The following is a 21,900-nucleotide window of genomic DNA, read 5'->3' as shown; positions in this document are numbered from 1 at the left end:
TCCATGTTGGGTGTAGAGACTGCTTAAAGATAAAATCTTAAAATAATGATAATAATAATAGTAACTTAAGAGTGTAACTTTAAAAATATCACCTTATTATGACTATTTAGTTTTATTTTCTCTTTCATAATTTAAAGATTTAAATATTTTTATTTAATAATTTCTGCTAAAGGGTGCCTGGGTGAAGTCAGACCTAAGCGACTTCAGCTCAGGTCATGATCTCACAGCTTGTGAGTTCAAGCTGCACATCATGCTCTGTGCTGACAGCTCAGAGCCTGGAACCTGTTTTGGATTCAGTGTCTCTGCCTTTCTCTTCCCTGCTCATGATCTGTCTCCCTCTCTCTCTCTCAAAAATAAATAAACATTTATTATAATTTATAACTTAAAAATTTCCACTAATTCCTAGAAGTAGAATTTTTAAAAAGAAATTAAAAATATATGAGATACTAAAGTTCATGTATGGTGTATCTATTACAAAAGGCTCAGAAATAATAAATCTATACATTTCATACAAAATATATATTCCTTTGAAATTTCAGAAGCTTCTCCTCCTTTGGTATATATTCATAGCTAGGAATAGATGTGAATGTCTGGGCTTTCAAAACAAGGCCTTTTCCACAGATGGTCCTTGTCTTTGCAATTACCTCCTACTCTAGCTCTTTAAGAGTCTGTTGAAACACAGGATTTCAGGCAAATTGATTTTCATTGTGAGAAGGAATATAGTTGATGTATGAGGAATTTTGTTGCTGTAGAAAAATTTAGTTTCATGATATCCTGCTTTTTGTAGACTTTCATATGTCAATGAATGGGCTTATACCACGGTAGAAAACAAATCTTTAAAAATAATTTTAAATTATTGAAAGAAGTCACCAAAATAAAAATGTACTGAAGACAAACTTTAACCTGTTTTAAGAATATTAGAAATTCTCATAAGGTTATAGAAAAAATATCAATTTATTTTAAACTTTATTGATTTATTTGGAGAGAGAGAGAGAGAGAGAGAGAGAGAGAGACCATGAGAGGGGGAAGGGCAGAGAGAGGGGGAGAGAGAAAATCCGAAGCAAGCTCTGTGGTATCAGAGCAGAGCCCAATGTGGTGCTTGATCTCACAAACCATGAGATCATGATCTGAGCTGAAAGCAAGAGTCAGATGCTTAACCAACTGAGCCATCCAGGTGCTCCAGTAATAGAAAAAATTTATGGTTGGCATTTGCATTGTACATGAAGAGTCCCAGAAGATTAAAATCCTCAGTAGCATCATATACATCTTCAACTACACTTATTAAGCATCTATTTATAAATGTATGCAATGCTAAAATTTCTGTGTAATAATGGGAATAGGTGTAGTCTATGTTTTGGAACATATTATTTCATAAAGCACACGAACAAAGGAAAGTCATATAAACAGGGTTGGGCTCAAACCAAGATTTATTACTAATCAATATTTTAAGGTATACTTAAATAGTAAGTAGTTAAAAGCAATGTCTATGTAGGATGGCCTAGTGACCTAGTGGTGAGGGAAATAATTTTAGGAATTGACCAATAACAAATATAACCATAAACATTTTATTTAAATCTAGTGCTGTATGTAATAAAAACTAGTAAGTACAAATAATTGTGGCCACTGTACCACAGAAACATTCTTAGCAATTATACTTTTTTAGATTTTTATTGAGTATGGTGGCTATAAACAGCATAGAAATATCATTATGTTTCATATATTTAAGAAAAAAAACAGAGGAAATAAGTTAGATACCACTGAAATTTGCAATAACTCAAAGACATTAAATTCCCTCTGATAAACACAAGAAAAATTAGCTAAACACATTTTAAATGAATAAACTACTTCTGGATTCTCATACTCAGGAAAAAGTTTTCTTTCAAAGAAACTATTCCCACAATTATTTTATATGGTCTATAGTAGAAGGAGGGAAAAAGATGATCTGGATTTTCCTTTGAACCTATTTCTTTTCCTGTGTCTGAGGTGAAGAAATGTAAATATTTGTTAAGGAAAAAAAACTGAAGGAAGGATGGAAGGGTGGAAGAGTAGAAGGAAGGAAAGAAGGAAGGGTAGACAAAAGAAAAAGCTAGCAGACTTCAAGGAACACTAAAACTCATGATCTTTAGAGCTAATAGCAATATCTGACCCCAGTCTCATCCTTCTATATTGTTTCCTGCATCAGTGCCATAAAAGGAGAAATATGCATTATAATTCCTCAGTGAAAAGTTAAATACTTTTTAAAATGTGAGACTTGATAACATCTGCATTTCTCAGTCATCAGATTCTTCATAACTTTTGTAATTAAATAAAATTAACAGAAATGGAAGTCAGGACTGTAAGCATGTTTAGTATGCAGAGAACCACAAAGGACTTAGATAATCTTAGCATTAGTTGTTGTTTCTGCCAAACTCACTTTAGAATGTTGAGCAGCAGCATGCTTCACAATACAGTAGAGATAGATGAAAAATACATTTAAAAGTAATACAAAATAGTCTGAAAAATGAAAAAGTAACATGGTTGTATAATTTTACTACTTTCACAAGAAGATGATACATAGATACAAAAGTACTTGCTTTTTGGTTTGCTAAGATAATGTATATTCTATAAAATTTTCTCCAGATTCCCTTGCAATTTCCAGTAACAGGAAGATAAAAGTTCAAAACCTGAAGACACAAAGATTTTTTAAATTATGTTTCATGAGTAACTATTTGCCTTTGTCTTCTGCATCTGTAAATAACTTTATTTAAAATGCTGGATTAGTTTTCTTCTAGTCATTTTATATAGTATTTATAATTTCAGTTAACTTAATTCAGTTAGCAAGAATCATTTTGAAAAACAAAGAAAAAAGAAGAGTGCCTGGGTGGCTCAGTGGGTTAAGTGTCCAACTCTCCATCTCAGCTTAGGTCTTAATCTTGGGTTTGTGAGTTCAAGCCCTGCATTGGGCTCCACATTGGGCATAAAGCATACTTTAAAAAATTAAAAAAAAAAAAAAAGAACAAAGTGACAATTGTAAAAACACATTCAGACAAAATGAGAGTATATACACAATTGGTGAGTTAATAATGGATTTAGAATGGTGGTGCACAGTAAGTTGATGTTACGGAAAGGACCTACCATACTCTACAACAAAATATCTCTGGGTATCTTTCTAAGAGGTAGAATTGTAACTCTATTGAATAACGTTTTCATTCCAAGTAGGTAGCCAACTCAAACATCTGCTGTGTTTCTAAATTTTGACAAACTCAATGAAGATATATTTACAGTTCTGGAAGGAGGATGGATTCAAGTGGTATGGGTTGAATCCTATTTAGAAAATTCAGACACTCCTTGAAGATGGCAGCAGTAGAGCTGGACTTAAAATGATTTCAGAGAGTAAGCTGTTAAAACAGGTGATTCCATTTTCCCAGTATATGAGTTTAATGAAGAAAACATGTGTTATAAGGGGGAAAATAGAAAATAAGCAATAAAAAAATAATACCAGTGTTGAGATTTGACATACATTTAGAAAACAATAAAGACCCCTTAGAGTCTTTTGAGAAGGGTAGTGACATGACAGTTATATTTATGAACTTTAATGAAACTTGCAATAAGATAGAATATGAACCAACAAGAATCTAGGTATAAAGAAGGTTGAAAACGAACAGATTCCATCACTATTACTATCAACAAATACAGTTCACCACCCCCTACTGTGCACAGGGCACCATACTCACTCAGAAAATAGAATGTGATATATGCTCATAGGTAAAACAATTTCTGCTCTTCAAACTGGCAATACACTAAAAACCACAGCTATATTTTATCTTTTAGGTTTCCCAGGGAAATTTTTAAATAATAACTATATTGACAGGTTCACAAATCCATAATAAAATTTTTTTCTTGTTATTTATTCTCACCGATAGATAAGTAGACTGATTTTGAAGTGGCAGATAAAATCTGAGCAAAAAGTACCAAAAGTTCTTTTGGTTATGCCAAAGATAATTGAAATTCTTTCATTTTAAGGTTGAAAGAATATACTGTGAAAAGATAGTAAAGTTTTTGTTTGACTTTCATTAAAATTTCAGTTTCCAATTTATTTAAATAGAAAATTATGTGATACTAAAACAATCTTGAGGCATGTTTTTTCCTTTTCAAACATTTGGAAATAAAAATTCATTCAAATGTATAAGGCAAATGGTACACCTGGTGAGGGAGAAAGTAGCATACAGGTAGATGTTTTTATGTAAAAACAAACAAGCAGTTGTAAAAGGCATATGGGAGGTATTTGTAGTATTAGCTACAATTCCAAATAATATGCCATATTATTCTCTCAGAAGGTGAATATTTCTTTTAATACATCTGGAGTTTAATCCAACAGCCATTATGCCATCAGGTGAAATTTAACATTTCTGCATATACATTAAATGATTATCCTATGTATTATAAGCAATTACAAAATGGATTCCTTTAAGGAGACACTTGTGTTTTGATTCCTGAAAGTTATAAATTGATTAAATCTAATCTCTAAAATAAAGCAATAAACATTTTATTTACTGGCATGGAAGTTTCTTTTGTTACATTTTATTCCTTCAATACACCTGCCTTTATTAAATGATTTACGCACTGCAAGAAGAATGGCATGATTAAATTTATATCCTCATTTTCATATCTGTCACTCAGGTGAATTGAATATTCCAAAGAAAAAAATGTGTATTTTACATTATAGATTTATAATGCAAAATATTTTCAGAAATATACCCATCTAGAAATTCTTCTAAGAAGACAAATTGGAGAATTATGAAATAAATATATTGTGCCGGCTGGTGAAGGCTGAACCTAACACTTTCTTTATAAATGTTGGGAAAAATTTGTTCAAGAGTTACTAACACTTTCTGACTTCTAGGATGGAGACTGGCATAATTATATTGAGAGCCATTTCATCCTTTGCCGTCAGAGGGAATACTCTAGAGGCTCTACTTTTTTTTTTTTTAATTTTTTAATGTTTTATTTATTTCTAGGAGAGAGAGACAGCGTGAGCAGGTGAGGGTCAGAGAGAGGGNTTTTTTAATGTTTTATTTATTTCTAGGAGAGAGAAAGAGAGACAGCGTGAGCAGGTGAGGGTCAGAGAGAGGGAGTCACAGACTCTGAAACAGGCTCCAGGCTCTGAGCTGGCAGTCAGCACAGAGCCCGACGCGGGGCTCGAACCCACGAACCGCGAGATCATGACCTAAGCGAAAGTCGGACTCTTAACCGACTAAGCCACCCAGGCGCCCCTAGAGGCTCTACTTTTTATTCTGATACTCATATATAGTTCTGTTAGGTAAATCAAATGCAGATACTTCAGACTGAGATGGCAATGTGTTGTGTTTAGTAATGTAATTGGTGTATCTTTCAGAATAATCTAGCCTCCATAAGTTGTATTAGATATATTCGTCCTAAATCTTAAAAACCTAGATTTAGGTGACATTGTTAAAGAGACTATCAAGCATTAGCAGAAGGATGCTGGGAATAGAGATAAAACAACCACAGGAGGGAAAATACAGTCCTGATATTTTCCTCCCCCTACAGAGTGACTGTAATGAACAGTGTTGTTGGGTAAAGCACAACACGAATCAGAATGCTATTTTCCTATGCTTGTCTTAAAACTGAACAATCAATAGTTTGAAAAATGTTAATTTGAACAAAGATTATCATGTCAAAGCCATGGAACCACATGGCATACTAAAAGAACTATGAAGGGGGAAATTCCTCTGAAAGGATCCATCACAGTAGTCCATGTGAGCAAAGTGATGGGGCTTAGATGGGGTGAGGTGGCTACCTAATCTCTTCTCAGTGACAGGTAGTAAATCCAGTGATAGTTTGGTCAATTCTTCAAGGTAAGTAGATGTTTGAGAAATATTCAAATTAAGGGGAAAGCTGACTCTTATCAGGGGGATGACAGCCGGAAACCATATCAAGAGGCACAGTGAAGAAACTTGAGGTCAAGTTGGGGTATCTGGCTCCTAGGAAAAACCATTCCCAGTACCAGTTGATGTTACATTCAGTTATTCTTTCTTATGTTATCCTAAAGGCTGTGATCCAAATTTACTAAAGTGTGTGAATTTAGTTTTAGTTTTGTTGTGAAGAAGTGGGAAAGCATTATGCAAACTTTTGAAGTGTCCAAGAAGAAAGTCACACTCACTCTACTTAGTTGCTAGCTTCCTTCAGCGGTCACCAATAAAAGAGAGCTATCCATACCACAAAAGCAATCTCCTGGGGGTCATTCATAGGGAGGCAGCATCATTGTGACTAGAGAAGAAAGATACTCAAGTACCTACACTGAGTACAAATGAAGCAGAAAACTAGAAACCTTTAAAAAAGAATTTAGGGGTGATTCAAGGTGATATAATTTCCAGCAATTGGCCGAATGAGGATTGAACTTTAATAATTTTGATATATAAATGAATGTGTCTTGTGTTCAGGCTGGAAGGGAGCCAGGATATATACAATCAAGTAATATATAAATTATATTTATATATTAAAATATAATTAATTTATATTAAAATAGAAATATTAAATAGAATATTTAAATAGAAATATTAAATACTACGTCTCCTGCTTTACAGTTTTTGTATTGCTGGTTATACTTTCTTTATTGTTAAAACTTATGCTTTGCATTTCTGATAGAAGGAAATAATGCAAGATTAAAATGTTAAAATCACAAAGTCAAAAATAATAGCTGTCCAAGTCAGCCTCACAGAGTTTATGGGAAGGTTGTTTAGATAATGTAGGTAAAAAGGTATTCTAAACTTTAAAAATCATACAAATACATAATCCTAATTATTTTAAAATTCTAATTTTAAAATTTTATTAAAAATTAATGTCTTATATATGTTACATTCATAATTTTTAAAACCTCTTTTAACTTTAGAAATTTAGACCTTTTGTATTTTTTTTTAATTTTAAAGTAAAAATAACTGTGTGTGGGAAGGGAAAATGTTTAAAAAAACCTACTTTTTCTAATAATGTAAGTACCTAAGTAAATCATTGGAAAGCATCCAACTGAAGTTAAATTATTAAAACTAACGCTTTACATGTTACAATATAAAACAACACAATGTTTCAACAAATCTAAATAGAATTATCAAAATGTTTTTGGAAATAAGCTTTTCCCTTCATTTATAAATAAAATTATCATGTCAATTGGAAACAAATTGCATTTTCTTCTCTCAGAACATGTGTTTTAAGCTTTTAAAAATCAGCAATGATTTGTTATGGACATTTTAAGATACTTAATGGAATGAAAAAATCCCATTAACAAAAGATGCCCTGCTTACTCGTGTGCTGTCCTATTTTTCATGCCTAAATTCCTATTGTCTAGTTTATAGTGTTTAAAAGTATATATATTGTATATACATAAATGAAAATTAGGGATGTGGTATTATTTGGGGAAGAGGACTGAGAATGAAAATTGCTGCAAGCCTCAGAGATCTGGTAGGAGCTGCTCCCTATTAAATATGTTCTTACTGAATTTGCTGTTGAAGAAGTTGCAGCCCCATTACAAGTCTGGCAGTTCATAAAGCTTAACTGACCTTTTCTTGTTTCTACTAGTTTGTTTCGTGTTTTTTTTGTTGTTGTTCTTTTTTTCTTCAGTCAACATTACACAGAGTCAAAGACAAAAGTACAGAGACCACAGACTGATATTTGAATTCAAAAATTTTAAAAAAAGAGTATTATCAATTTGCTACAAAAAGCATGGTCTTAAAAACAAGATGGAAAATATCATTTATTTAATGTATGGCATTCACCTTGATATTTTGTATATATCACTTAGTTTAATCACTAGAACAACCCTGATAGATATGATAATTCCCACTTAAGAGATGTGACAATGGGCTCAGAGAAGAAACTTGCCCGAATCAAACAATCGCTAAATACTTGAGTTGTATGATGTTCTCTCCATTATACCAGAGCTCTCATGCTAGAGAAGAAGGCACTATGCCTCAAATAAAATCATAATAATAGCTTCCATAAGTGCTTTTCTTAAGGAATTATGGCAGATCTAAATCATTTTAGTCTGTGGATAGTTGTGAAAGAGGTCTTGTACAGAAAATGAAAGAATCCCCCATTCCACAGACATACACTGAGCTGAATTAGCATTAACAGGCAGAGAGCTATGATTGCCTTCTCACTTCTGCCAGGCAAGTAGGGATGATCTCCACCAACTTCAAGTAAGGTTAACTGCTGCCTTGTAATTTAGTTCAACAACAGTTAAGATAATTAACAAAAGAAAACACTATATGCACAAACAGCATATCTTTAAAAAAAGTAGTCTCTTTACCATTCTATTCTTCTATAACAATCACTTAATATCTCTCTCCTTTCTTTCACAGCAAAATTTCTTTTAAAAATACTCCCAGGTAGAGTCCAATCTAATTTCTTTTTCTCTATACTTCACCGAATTCATCTTCACTATTATCACCAATGTCTACAGGCTGCTAGTCATTGGATAGTTTTTAGTTCTTCTCTTTCTTGACTATACAGTGGCATATGTTGCTGTTAATAGTATTTTCCTTCCTGAAAATACTACACTATCACATTCATCTTATACCTCTATCCTCTATGGCAGTCTCACTGACTGCAACATCTCAAAAGTAACCAATGCCGCAGGTCCTCAAAGTTTAGCCTCAGGGCCCTTGTCTGTCATTTACACACAGACGATCTCATCGATACCGACAGCTTCACAATTGAAGAGTTACCAAACCAGCATATCAAATTGTCTGTGCAACTTGCATATCACAGAGGAACCTCAAATTGTCAGAGACTGAATTCACTATTTCCTTCCAAAAGTCTGATGCACTTTCACTTGACTTATCTTACTGGTGACAAACCTAGGAGTCATCCTTGACATGTCTTACCCCTAGTCACTCTTATCAGTAAATCACTAAGTACTACATATTTTTGTCTCCTAAAATATACCTCAAATCTTTCAATTTCTCCCCAATTCTTCCACCACCACCCAAGTACAATCTACCTTTATTTTTTACCTGAAACACTTAATTGCCTCTAAATTGGCTTTCTCATATCTATCCTTCCTCTTTCCAATATTTTATACAAAATGCAGTCAGAGTGATCATTTCAAATTCCAATATGATGATGTCACTCTATAGTTTTAAAGCCTTCATTGGTGCCCCACTGACCTTAGGATAGAAAACAGATTTCCTGGCATTATGTCAATCATATTATGTATAATTTGACCTAGCCTATCCCTGATTCACATCACCTCCTCCTCATGCTCATTGTTTCACCTCCCAGGATTGCTCCAGTTCCTCAAATGTCCCATGCTCCTTCTCTTAGAGCCATCATACAAGCATTCCTTTCTGTCTGGCATTCTGTCCTCTTGCTTCTTTATAGAGTTAATTCCTACCTTCTTTTTAGTGCTCAGCTCTTAAAGTTTTCTTCAGGTAAGGTATTCCTCCCCCTTAAGACTAAATCAGGTCTCAGAGTACCCTCTCATAAAGCCAAGCAACTCTCTTTTACAACATTAAATTTATAATTGAAATTAAATGGGCAAGCAGTTATTTAATGACTTTCATTCCTGCATGAGTAAAAGCTCCATGCCTTCAGGGACTAGATCATGATCATGGCTATATCCTAGACACAATATTCTAAACATCATACGTTTATAACAAATGTATGCTGAAACAATGAATTAGGCAATAGTTGAAAATCACCTTCACTCTTTCCCTTCTAATCAACTCCCTAACATATCTTACTCTGGTTTCTAGTCTCCACCTTCCAATAAAATTATTTTACTTCCAAAAGTCACCAATGGCCTTTAGTTGTCATATCTGGTAGATATATTATTTGCTTATAATATTGAATTTCCCAAATCCTTTAGCCTTCTTGATCTTTTTTAAAAATTTTTTAAAATGATCGTCTACCTTGTTCTCCATGGTATGATATAATTACTTCTATTTTTTCCCATTTGTCTGGCCTTTTCTTTGGGACTATTGGCATACTGTTTCTCTGCTCATTCCTTGAATGATGATATTCCTAGAGTTACAACCCTAGCTCGCCTCTTCTGCACAGTCTCCTTAGGAATATAGCTAACATGTTTTGAGTATTTTATACTATACTTATAAGTATATTAAAGATATTATCTCTTAAATTCTCACAAGTTTTTATTATTATAGCAATCTATTTTACTGATGAAGGAGATTAGGTATTAAAAGACTAATTGACCTCTAATATGACACAGTCACTGAGGAATTTGAGATTTGAATCCAACCAGTATCGTTTAAGAACATTTCTTGACCATTTTCCATATTGCAACTAATTTAAACTAATCTGAAGTCACTGAAATGACTATCTCTTTATAAGGATGATTCTCAAATATTTTTCTCTGTCTCAAATAACTCTACCATGCTCTGATTGTTAAACACACACACACACACACACACACACACACACAACGGTGTAAAATATCATCACTTAGTTCAAGGTCCTAAATCAGTAAACCAGGACATAATTCCTAATCTCATTGCAGTTTTAACCTCTCCTAGAAACTGGTTAGTTAACTGGTCAGTAAAAAATATTTTGTTGAGTAGAAATATCCGAATGAGTCTGTCACATAGCCTTCTCCATTCTCCAGAGGTAGATGAGGTGATCTGCATGGGCTTCCCTCTAAGGGAAAGTGACCATGCCTAGAACAATCCTTTCTTTTCTTTTCTTGTTTTCTTCTTTTTTTATTTTTTATTTTTTGGCTTATAAGTTTCTTACCTCACCCTTCTTACTATAAAATTTTCCATGTTGTATAATTCCTCAAGCTCCACTCCCCCCAGCCCCATCAACTTGCTAGATGGGATGCTAATTCATGAATTGTTCAATAAAGCCAATTAGATTTTCAAATTTCCTCAGTTGAATTTTGTTTTTACATTGTTAAATGTTTACCTACGCACTGTATGTCCCCACTTGGTGTCTCACAGGTATGTTGAAGGCTACATGAACCAAAAATTGAACTGTCACTTTGCTCAAAATATTTTTCATCCAAATTCCTTGCATTGTAAAGCATCACCATGACCCCCATTTAAGTGCCAAATGTCCAAATCCAAATTTTCCAACTCTCCCTCACTCCTACTTATCTCATTTCTAGTCCCCAAGTTCAGATTTTTCCCTTTATATAATTGTATATACATCCTTCATTTTTCATTCCCATCACTGCTCTGATAGTCTATGTACTCATTATTTTATTTGTCTGTACAATATTGGTTTCCCAATTGGTCTGTCTAAATCATCTTATTTCTCTTTTTATATCCTTCCTAAAGCTTCCCAAGGGAAATTTCAAACAAAAAAATTGACTCTGACATTTCTCTGTTTTTCAGTATCTAATGTCTCCTTATAGGCTTTCAAAATAAGAGTTTAATTATTTAGCAGCAAGCACAAGGTCTACATCACTCTCTGCCCGTTGCCAAATCCTTACCTCCTATGACTACTTGCATCCTAAGTACTAGCCATATTACCTATTTTGAGTTTCTCTAAAGTGATTTCTTTTGATGGAACCCATGTAATCATATCACAATCTATTCATACTTTAAGGACAAGCTGAGATATTACATCTCTTAAATGAGTTTTCCTTGACCTTCACTCTGGGCCTACTTGTCTCAAATACACAACCTATAGCCCCCTCAGAGCTTTTGTGTTCCTTGGCAAAAAAGATACTCCAAATCTTATTGAATTTGTATATGAACAACCTGTTTCCAGAGTCCATGGTGGCTATTTCAGTTCTTTGATCATCTAGCTCAATGCCTGGCCTATAGTAGAGGTCCCCAGTGAATGACAAAGGTATACATAACTAAAGTCTATATTTTTCCCACTCCCAGTAGTATAGACATTATCATTTATGTTCCCAAGTCTACATTCTTCAGGACACTGTGGTAGATATTTTTGCAAATATCTTTACCATTTTTATTAAAAAAAATAAAATAGTGCATCCTTAGAACAGTACTTTCTCTCTTTTTTTAAAAAACATTTTTTTAATGTTTGTTTATTTTTGAGAGAGAGTGACAGCATGAGCAGGGGAGGGGCAGAGAGAGAGGGAGACACAGGATTCGAAGGAGGCTCCAGGCTCTGAGCTGTCAGCACAGAGCCTGACTTGGGGCTCGAGCCTACAGACTGTGGACTGTGACCTGAGCCGAAATCAGACAGTTAACCTACTGAGCCACCCAGGCGCCCCAGAACAGTACTTTCTCTTAAAAAGCATTGCTGAACAGCATCCAAATAACCATTCTGTTTGTTTTCTTATCACCAAAAAAAATTCTATTTTCAAATTGCTAGCACACTGATGATAAGAAATGACTAGAAATGGCAAGTTTTGGACTGTTAGTAATAATGACATGATTTAAACTTTTACAAATACTGAGATTTCATGGTATACTTTTTTCCATTTAAGAATTACTATTTTGGGGGCACCTGGGTGGCTCAGTTGATTGAGTATCCAACTTCAGCTCAGGTCATGATCTCACGGTTCGTGGGTTCATGCCCCACATCAAACTTGGCACTAACAGTGTGTAGCCTGCTTTGGATTCTCTGTCTTCTTCTCTTTCCACTCCTCCTATGTGCTTTCTCTCTCTCTCTCTCTCTCTCTCAAAAATCAACATTAAACAAAATAAAAAAAAACTACTTTTTTTAAAAAAATTAAATATTTTTACTGATACAGAGGACATGAAGTTATCTTACAGAATTTAGAGATGCCTGAATGATTTGTATTAGAGTTAAATTATATCTTCTAAATTATTTGTCAACAATCACAGTGTTCACTTTAAAAGTTTATCTGGTTGTTTAATTTCCCCTAAGTGTTTTTTTTTAATATCCAGTTTCTTTTTTTTAAATTGTTTTTGTGTTTATTTCTGGGTGAGAGAGATACATCATGAACAAGGGAGTGTCAGAGAGAGGGAGACACAGAATCTGAAACAGGTTCCAGGCTCTGAGCTAGCTGTCAGCACAGAGCCTGATGCAGGGACTGAACCCACGAACCATGAGATCATGACCTGAGCTGAAGTCGGACGCTTAACCATCTAAGCCACCCAGGCGCCCCAATATCCAGTTTCTAATTATCTACAGTATGCTTCCAAATGATAATAAAACCAAGTTGTCAAGTTCATGAAAATGCTACTCTTACAATGTAAACAATAATATGTGACCTTTAATTTTAAGGCTGAAAATACTTATGAGCTATAGTTAGATGGAAGTTTTTCAATGACCTTAACAGCCTAAAAGACATAGTATAAAACTACAAGTAAGAAATGTTTTGAAGATAAAATTCACATTGACTAATAAAGTAAATCAAACATAGAATACTGGAAGAATATTTCCCAGTCTCTCAACACTCATATGATGTAGGTGAGTCATGCTATCCCACAAACTATCTATTGTTGGCACTATTGAGGACAGATACTGGGCTGTGAGGACTCTACCTCTATAATAAAGTAACAATGTTTAATCATCTTTTCTAACAGCACATCAAATAAGATGACCTATTTCTCTGCTATGAAGCAGTGTCAAATTGGAAAAACCTTCAAAAACCCTTACTCTGTGCAAATCCTTTGCTCATTTCTCTTACTCTTACTTTATATTCCCTTTCTTATACTATTCTAGGCATCCCTAATTCTTGCTCCCGAGAGAGAAGTTGAACTACCTTTCTGACCTTTGTCTGTACTTTTCATTTGATTAAGTCCTTTCCAGTGTACCTTTTAATTCTGGCAAATGACCCAGTGGGCAAAGCACCCATGATGAGACTGAAACTACCCCCTCAAGTAATTAAGACTGCCCTGATGGCCAGTTAGTTTCCATTGGAGCTACACAATAAGGTACATGGAAGAGGTCTTAAAAACACTGAGCCTCAAAGGAAAATGGGAGCTCATTTCATGAAGAGGAAGTGAGGCAAGGAGATGGACATATTAAATACTGAATGAATCCTCAGAGGAATGAATAAGCATATTTAGTAAATTGATGGAATGCAGAATAGGGGTGGTCACACAGGGGATTTCAGGAAGATGTCATAGCAAGATTGTTGTAACAAGATTATAAAGATCCTCTGGATGGAAATATCAATGTTGGGTTTTATTTGGTACATAATAGAGGAATAGAGAAGATTTTAGAAAAAAATATAAGGTAATTGATTTAAATTATGTTTTATATAGTTTCATATTGTTAATTCTGATACAAAAGACAAATTGAAGAAGAGGTTCAATGTAGTGAAATAACCATTAAAAAACTCATATAACAATTTAGGTAAAAGTAATGATGGCATGCACTAGGTGCTTATAAAAATGAGTTACACATAGAAAGTATTTTAATAGAACATTTATTGGATGTCAGTGTAGAGGCCAAGGGCAGACTGCTCCAGAATATGCCACTTGGGCATATTGATTATTTAAAATAAAAGTAACTTAAGAGGCAGCCTAAGCAATAAGGGCACTCAGACCCTCCTCTGTCTCCTGAAAGCAGAAAATAAATCTCTTATGTGAAAGTTACCCTCCTTGTACCAGGAGGAACAATAAGAGATAATCTCATCACCAAAGATGGGAAATTTAGAGCCAAGAAGTCTATATAAACAACCTTATTACTTTTTACTAATTTAATACCCCAGACCAAATTGTTTAGAATTCCTTACTATCTGAAGCTCCCAAAGTATTTGTCCTGTTAATTCCTCACAGGATTTTTGTCTCTCTGTGTAAGAAGTATAAAAACTGCCTGCCTTGGACATTTCTTTAGGTCTCAATTTCATAATTGTGCCTTCATGTGCCCACAACAAAATTTCACTTTTCTTTTTCCTCCCACTCATCTGTCTCATGTAAGTTTAATTTTAGTCCAGCTGGAAGATTTTGAAGGATAGAAAAAAATTTTCTCTTCCTTTCATCAGGGTTATCCAGAGGGAGAAAAGAAAAACTCACTTAGTATCTTCCATTGGTAACCAAACAGAAGATGGCAATCTCAAAAGATAAGCAATTCTACAGAAACAAAGAGTTTTAAGATTAGATATATTTTGATTTTGACCATATTTGATATGAGATAAATTGACTGACACACAGCAAATGATGAAAACTAACATCCGTGTTCAGAAGGGAGGTCAGGGATAGAGATTACAGATAGTAACTACCGCATGTGCCTAATATAATGGCTGAAGACATGCAGTAGATAACATCACCGGAGACTGGGTGTAGAATGATGTCATATCATGGAAAAGCGATTGTTGAGGAGTGTCCTGAAAAAATGGAAGTTAACCAAAGAAAACATGAATTAAATGGAAGGAACAGGAGCAATGGGAAAAGTTTGAAATCTGTATGATCTGGCCCTGAACTGTTTTCGACTTCCTGTTATATCCACCTTTATCCCATCCTCCAGCATCATAAGCTTGAACCACACACACTGTTTCCAAAGCACACTGTGCTTTCTCTCATTTCTGTGTTGCCTTGTTTTATTTCTATTTATTCTGCCTGGAATTCCCCACCCACTAATCCTTTCAAATGGCACTTCCTCTGTGGCATTTCCCCACCCTTTGCCCCACAATGTCTTCCTTGATAATCAGTTGCATTAGAGCTGTCATCTCCCTATATGAGGATTGTTTTTGCATCTGTCTCCCCTATTTAAATGGGAGCTCGAGGTGGGCATATGTGGGCCTTATCCATATTCTAAAGCTGAGGCCCTGCACATAATGGACATTTAAGGAATGGTTATTGAATATGGAAGGCTTGGATGGACAGTAATGCTAAAGGCTTCTAAGTGGTTGAGCAAAATGAGTACAGAGAATAGGAAGTTGGATTTGGGTATTTAGAGGGAAGTGATGACCTTTGTAAGAATGATTTCACTGCAATGCTGTGGGTAGAAGCCAGATAATAAAGGAGTAAGGAAGAAGTGGGTGGTAATTAGATAGGGACACTGCAGGTCACTGAGTTACACTTTGCTATTAAAGGGCAGTTAAGAAATTAGAGAGTAACTTGAGGGGAAGCAATTTAGAGGGAAGGAATTTAAGGATAAGGAAATAATGAGAAAATGTATAAGCTGGATGTAGATATTTAAGAAATCAAAAAATAGGAGTACTTGTTTCATGTAGAAAGAGATAAAGAGGTAGAGATATCAGGAGCACAGGTACCTGAATGTGAATAGGAATAGTTCCTCCTCCTAGACTAGAATGTAAGAGAAAAGAAAGTGTCACAGTTGAAATTTTCTAAAATTAAGAGACTTTGTTTCTTATTGAGTGGCTTCTGTGAATAGGTGGTGATGATTCTGCCCCCTTTCATGAATAGGAGTTAGGAAAGGAAATATTAAAAAAAAAAAAAATGGATACAGAATTAAGGAAGGAAGCATGATGATGTAATTTAGAAACAAACAAAACAACACTATTGAACTGAGGCTAAATTTAAAGTCCCATAGTTAAGTGGCAACTTAATAAACCTTAATGTATGTGATATATATAATAAATAGAAGCCTGGTTAACAAAATACCTCAGTTAATAGAGTTATATAAATCATGAGCTGGTTTGATAATATTACTGACATACATTTTTTTTTTAATTGCCCTTAGCACCAAAACTAGATGAATCTGAATTTTGACTTGGTAGGAGACCATACTTCAGGATCTTGCTCTGCCTCAGAATCAGAAATATCATCTTTAATTTTCATGGTCCTTGAATTGTCTAAAAACATAAGTCAAGAAATTTCAGGTCAGTAGGAATCTAGAAAAAATAATTACCAGTGCATGTTACGTTACACTATTCACATAAGTTTACTATATCATATTGTATTAACTCCAAAGCCAAACTTTCAAGAATTTAAAACTATTTCCTCTAGGGGCGCCTGGGTGGCTTAGTCGGTTAAGCGTCCTCTTTCGCTTAGGTCATGATCTCGCGGTTCGTGGTTTCGAGCCCCGCGTCGGGCTCTGTGCTGACTGCCAGCTCAGGGCCTGGAGCCTATTTCAGAGTCTGTATCTCCCTCTCTCTCTGACCCTCTCCTGCTCATGCTGTCTCTCTCTCTCTCTCCTAGAAATAAATAAAAATATTTTTAAAAAATAAATAAAACTATCTCCTCTAGAAAAATGTGGCTTAAATATAGAGAATAAAGCATTTCAGAAACATAAATGTTTATATGAAGTCAAAAATAATTTTTAAGTTTATAGAACTTTCAAACTTTAACGATGCTTAAAAATTTCTTATTCTAATCCACTGAAATTCATCATCTCATTCATCTTCCTCAAAATATCATCATGAAGCAGTTTCCTAAAATATAGTAGAGGTTTAAGAACCTGGGGTTTGGCATTAAACAGACTTGTTTAAATACTCAATCCACCATTTACTAGCTAAGTGATCTTGGCAAGAGGCTTACACTGTCCACACCTGTTACCTCTTTTGTGAAATGGGGGATAATAGCACTAATCTCACAGGTTTGTTGTGAAGATAAAACTACTTGCTGCATGCAAACCATTTAATAAGGTGCCTGGCACAGGGTAAGCTCTCCATAAATGGCAGCTATTGTGATGGCTTCCTGTAGTTTGATCATTTTACTTCTGACATGTTTCTTCTATTATTGAATTGAAAATCAACAACAACAACAACAACATCAAATGTGGGGTGCCTGGGTGGCTCAGTTGGCTAAGCATCCAACTCTTGATTTTGTCTCATGTTATGATCTTACAGTTTGTGAGTTCAAAAACTGTGTGGGGCTCTGTGCTGATAGTGTGGAGCCTGTTTGGGATTCTCTCTCTTCCTCTCTCTCTGCCCCTGCCCTGCTTGTGCTCTCTCTCTCCCTTTCAAAACAAAATAAAGCAAACAAAACAAAAATACATCAATGCGTATGAAGAGTTGTTAAATTTGTGAAACAATCTTAAAATATTTCTAATATATATCACAGAGAGTGATAGTATTTCTTCACAAATCAACTTAAAAAATCTATTATATTAGCTAAATCTGCTAATGAACATAGGAAAACAAAATGAAGAGACTAAACTTTTACTATTAAAATGTTTTATAGAAAAAAAAAACCTTTGGATAACTTCCAAAAGGGTCATGTCCTTATGATTAGCATTTATGGAGATATATAGACATTTGCAATTTGAAGGTACATCTGCAATATACATATCATTAAAAATAAAAATGTACTTCAAGCACCTACTGATTAAAAGCTAACATTAAATAGTGTAATCAATTACTGAAAACTTCAGGGCTTAATACTCCATCATAGCATTGTTCCTCTTGTCCTCCTTCTCCTTCATTACTAATTAATTTATTTTGGTTTTCTTTCTTATATTAATGCATAGTGTTCCAGTGGTTAGCTAAATATTTATTACTCAAATAAAAGACTTATTTTTTCAAAATTCTCCATTCATTGCCAATATTTATATTTGTATTTACCTCAACAGAAATAGGTAAAAAGTGACCAAGTATTTACAAATGTTTGTTTCCACATCCATGAAAACATAATTTAAAAAATAATACTTACCGAAAATTCATATTTAAAAGTTTTAAAATATTATAATTATGGATAAATAAGCACATATTATAAATGCTTCTTGTAAGAGAAAGAATGTATCCAACAGAAACACATAAAATTGTGGACAAAAATGATTGATTATGGATGTGTCTTTTTCTTGACCAACCTTGAAGGCCAAATACCTCTGGATATGGAAGTTACTTTAAAATATTTGTGTCTCATAATGCAAATATGTCAAACTTGACATTGAAAAATTGAGCCAAGAACTTCTGCCAGATGTTTTCTAAAAATCAGAACCATCACATGCCTACTATTTACCAGTAGAGGGTATGTTTCACTAACTTTTCCTAGGACCCTGTAATTACAACTGAGGGGTAACTGGAAACTAATTCTACTTAGAGCACAGCACACCTCTGCATACCCTATCACTGTGTGAAAACCTCATTTATTTTGAAAACTAACAGGACTTTTGTTTTGAGTCACTAGCTTAAAAAGCATTGTTACAACAGAAGCAGTAAAATCCAAATATCAAGAACTAGTGTTGAAGGAAATCCAAAAACTAATTAGTGAATGATAAAAGGCATCTAAACAGCATGCTTTCAGTATTCTGTATTGAAATTTTTCTAAATAATATTTTGACTATCGGTAGAAAAAGATGACAGAATGATGTAGAAATTATTTTAATTGCAACTTACTGTTGTCTTATCTTCTTGTCTTTTCTATCCAGTTATAAGATCACTCAATTATACAATAACCCTATCACATATTATCCAGTCACTTTTGAGTAGTTACATATAAATATGGTTGATTTGGGAAAAGATTCAAAACTTAAATCAGTATTTTAATAACAAAGAGTATCCTCTCTATGTACAGGTACAGATTTTTTTTTTTTTTTTTTTTTTTTTTTAGTAAACATGTATCAAGAATATACTCAGTGCTAGGCATTTTTATGGCCTATGGTGGGCACTAAAATAGGAAAAATAAATAATTCACAACCTTACCCCGAGGAGCCCACCTTCTAGTGGAGAATGCAGACAGAGAATCCCACTAAGAGAGAATTCCAAAGTTACATTGATTGCTATGACAGTCATATAGACAGAGTTTGATGGATAGCTTTCAAAGGCCAACTAACCCAGACAGTGGTAGATATGGGGGAAGTTAAAAGAAGAGATCTGAACTTTCTTCTAAATATAATGGTGGAAGTGTTCTGACCCACACAATTCTCTTCATTAATTCCACTTAATATACCAACAGCAACACATTAGCATTTGTGAATATTTTAATCAATTTTGTGGATGGGTTGCCAAGAACAAAACACTAGTTATCTCTAATAACAAGAAAAATCTTGTGTGTGTCTCTGTGTCAGTATCAGGGGGCAGTAAATTCTAAGGGCACAGGCACAGAGAATAAAATGTCTTCAGTTGACTTGGCAATCCTGTCTCTCTATGTCTCTTGAGGGCTGTTCAGTATCTCTTTTATTTGGGATCTCCTCTTAACCTGCATAACTCTGCTCTTTTTCTTCTGACTTCTGCTCCCTCATAAATTCAGCCATGAGTTTCCTAATTCCATTCCCCCTGCCAATGGTTTTAGCCTCTGCTTACATAGCTACACACATCTCAAATTGTGATGTCAAGTCAGGCATAGAAGAATGGATTAGTTGTCCATGGGTCAGCAGCCTATCCAGATCTAACCAGTATGGACAGGAAAGTGGTCCCAATAATACCAGTAAATGAACGCAACTATGCCTGGAAATAGGCAGTTCTTTTGGAAGGTGGTATGGGCAGGCAAGCATGGGCTGAGCACTGAGATTTAAGATGTCTCCTAAAAAGGTCTAAAGCATTTTCTGGCTCTTTTCTTCTCTAAAATTTTATCTATGGTGGGCAGAATCTGGTTGTTTTAACTGAATTACCTTTCTCTGTTGCCTTTAATGACATAATCAACTTCTTCATACAAGAAAGAAAACTTTGACTTTGGCCTTGTTAGTTCTCTGAATAGGCTAAGCTCTTCAGTTTAAACTCCCTGTGGTCATTTCTGCTATGACTCTGTCATAAAATTTAAAGGTAGTATTTTTTTTTTCATTTAAGGATCATTAATTAATTCATTCATTCATTAGATATTTAGTGAGCTTGTAATATATACCAGGAACTGTTGAAATGCTGGTTACAGCAGGTACAAAAAAAAAAAAAAAAAACAACTCATTATCAGTCAGATATTTCTAGAAAATAAAAGATTTTAAATAATGACAGTTTCCAGAAGTGAAACATATTCCTTTAGTTAACACTTTTTGAATTAAGTCTTTCCATAATAAATTTGATAAATTCTACCTTCTCATCTAGAATCTTGAAAACATTTAACTACTTCCTTATGACATTATATGTCAAATGTTTTTTCCTGTCTCCTTTCCAACACTATGAGCTCCTAGAAAACATTTTATATCTCCCCCTCAGTGCCTAACAGAAGACTGGCCTCAGCTGGTAAATGAACGAGGAAGAAATATTCACAGGGATAGTGCTGAGGGATAAGTAATTTGATCATGTACATTTCCAATATGATTACAAGTGGGAGTTAAAGAGCATGCTGTTGTGCAGAACTGCCTAAACTTATCAGAGTCCAATAGTTTCAACTTCAGACAGAGTGTTTTGAGAGTATTTCCATTGATCATCTCTGAACACCAATGGAAGAGTAAAAGGAAGCCTCAGGTGGCAGGAGAGGCTTTTTCATTAGTGGCTTTTGAAGTGTCTAGAGAAATAAGCTTATAATAGAATGCTGACCACATTACCTTTCTAATTCTCTGGTGTACAGACAGAAGGTTAGACACATCTATGCTGGGCAGAGAATCATGATTAGTGCCACATTGTGTGCAGTGAGCAGGCCCAAAGGCCAACAAAGCTAATGCACACACTAAGATTTCCCACCCATACATAATGCCATAAAGGAGCAGGGCCAAATTTTGGATGGGCAGGAACCACTCTTCAATAACCTCTTGGTTCTTGGGGGCGCCTGGGTGGCTTAGTCGGTTAAGCATCTGACTTTGGCTCAAGTCATGATCTCACGGTTCATGAGTTCGAGCCCCACGTCGGGCTCTGTGCTGACAGTTCAGAGCCTGGAGCCTACTTCAGATTCGTATCTCCCTGTCTCTCTGACCCTCCCCTGCTCTCTCCCTCTCTCTCTCTCTCTCTCAAAAATAAATAAAAGTTTAAAATTATTTTTAAAAAAGAACCTCTGATGAATATCTTCTCTAACCCTTTTATTGCTTCCCACCTAGAAAATTAAGAGATAATGTGGGGACAGGAAGGATTCCATAAGTTATACTCAAAAAAAATATATAGCCAAAACATAAGCAGGCAACTGTGCAGCATGAGACCTGTAATATAGTTCCAGAGGAAAAAAGCAAAGAACAGAAATCCTCTGGGTGGAATTCTGCTTGGGACTGCCCTCTTAAAACTACAAGGTAGAG

This window comes from Hyaena hyaena, unplaced genomic scaffold (assembly GCF_003009895.1).
Source record: "Hyaena hyaena isolate Hyena2069 unplaced genomic scaffold, ASM300989v1 scaffold_249, whole genome shotgun sequence".
Classification (NCBI taxonomy): domain Eukaryota; kingdom Metazoa; phylum Chordata; class Mammalia; order Carnivora; family Hyaenidae; genus Hyaena; species Hyaena hyaena.
Note: the sequence above shows the minus strand (reverse complement) of the source record.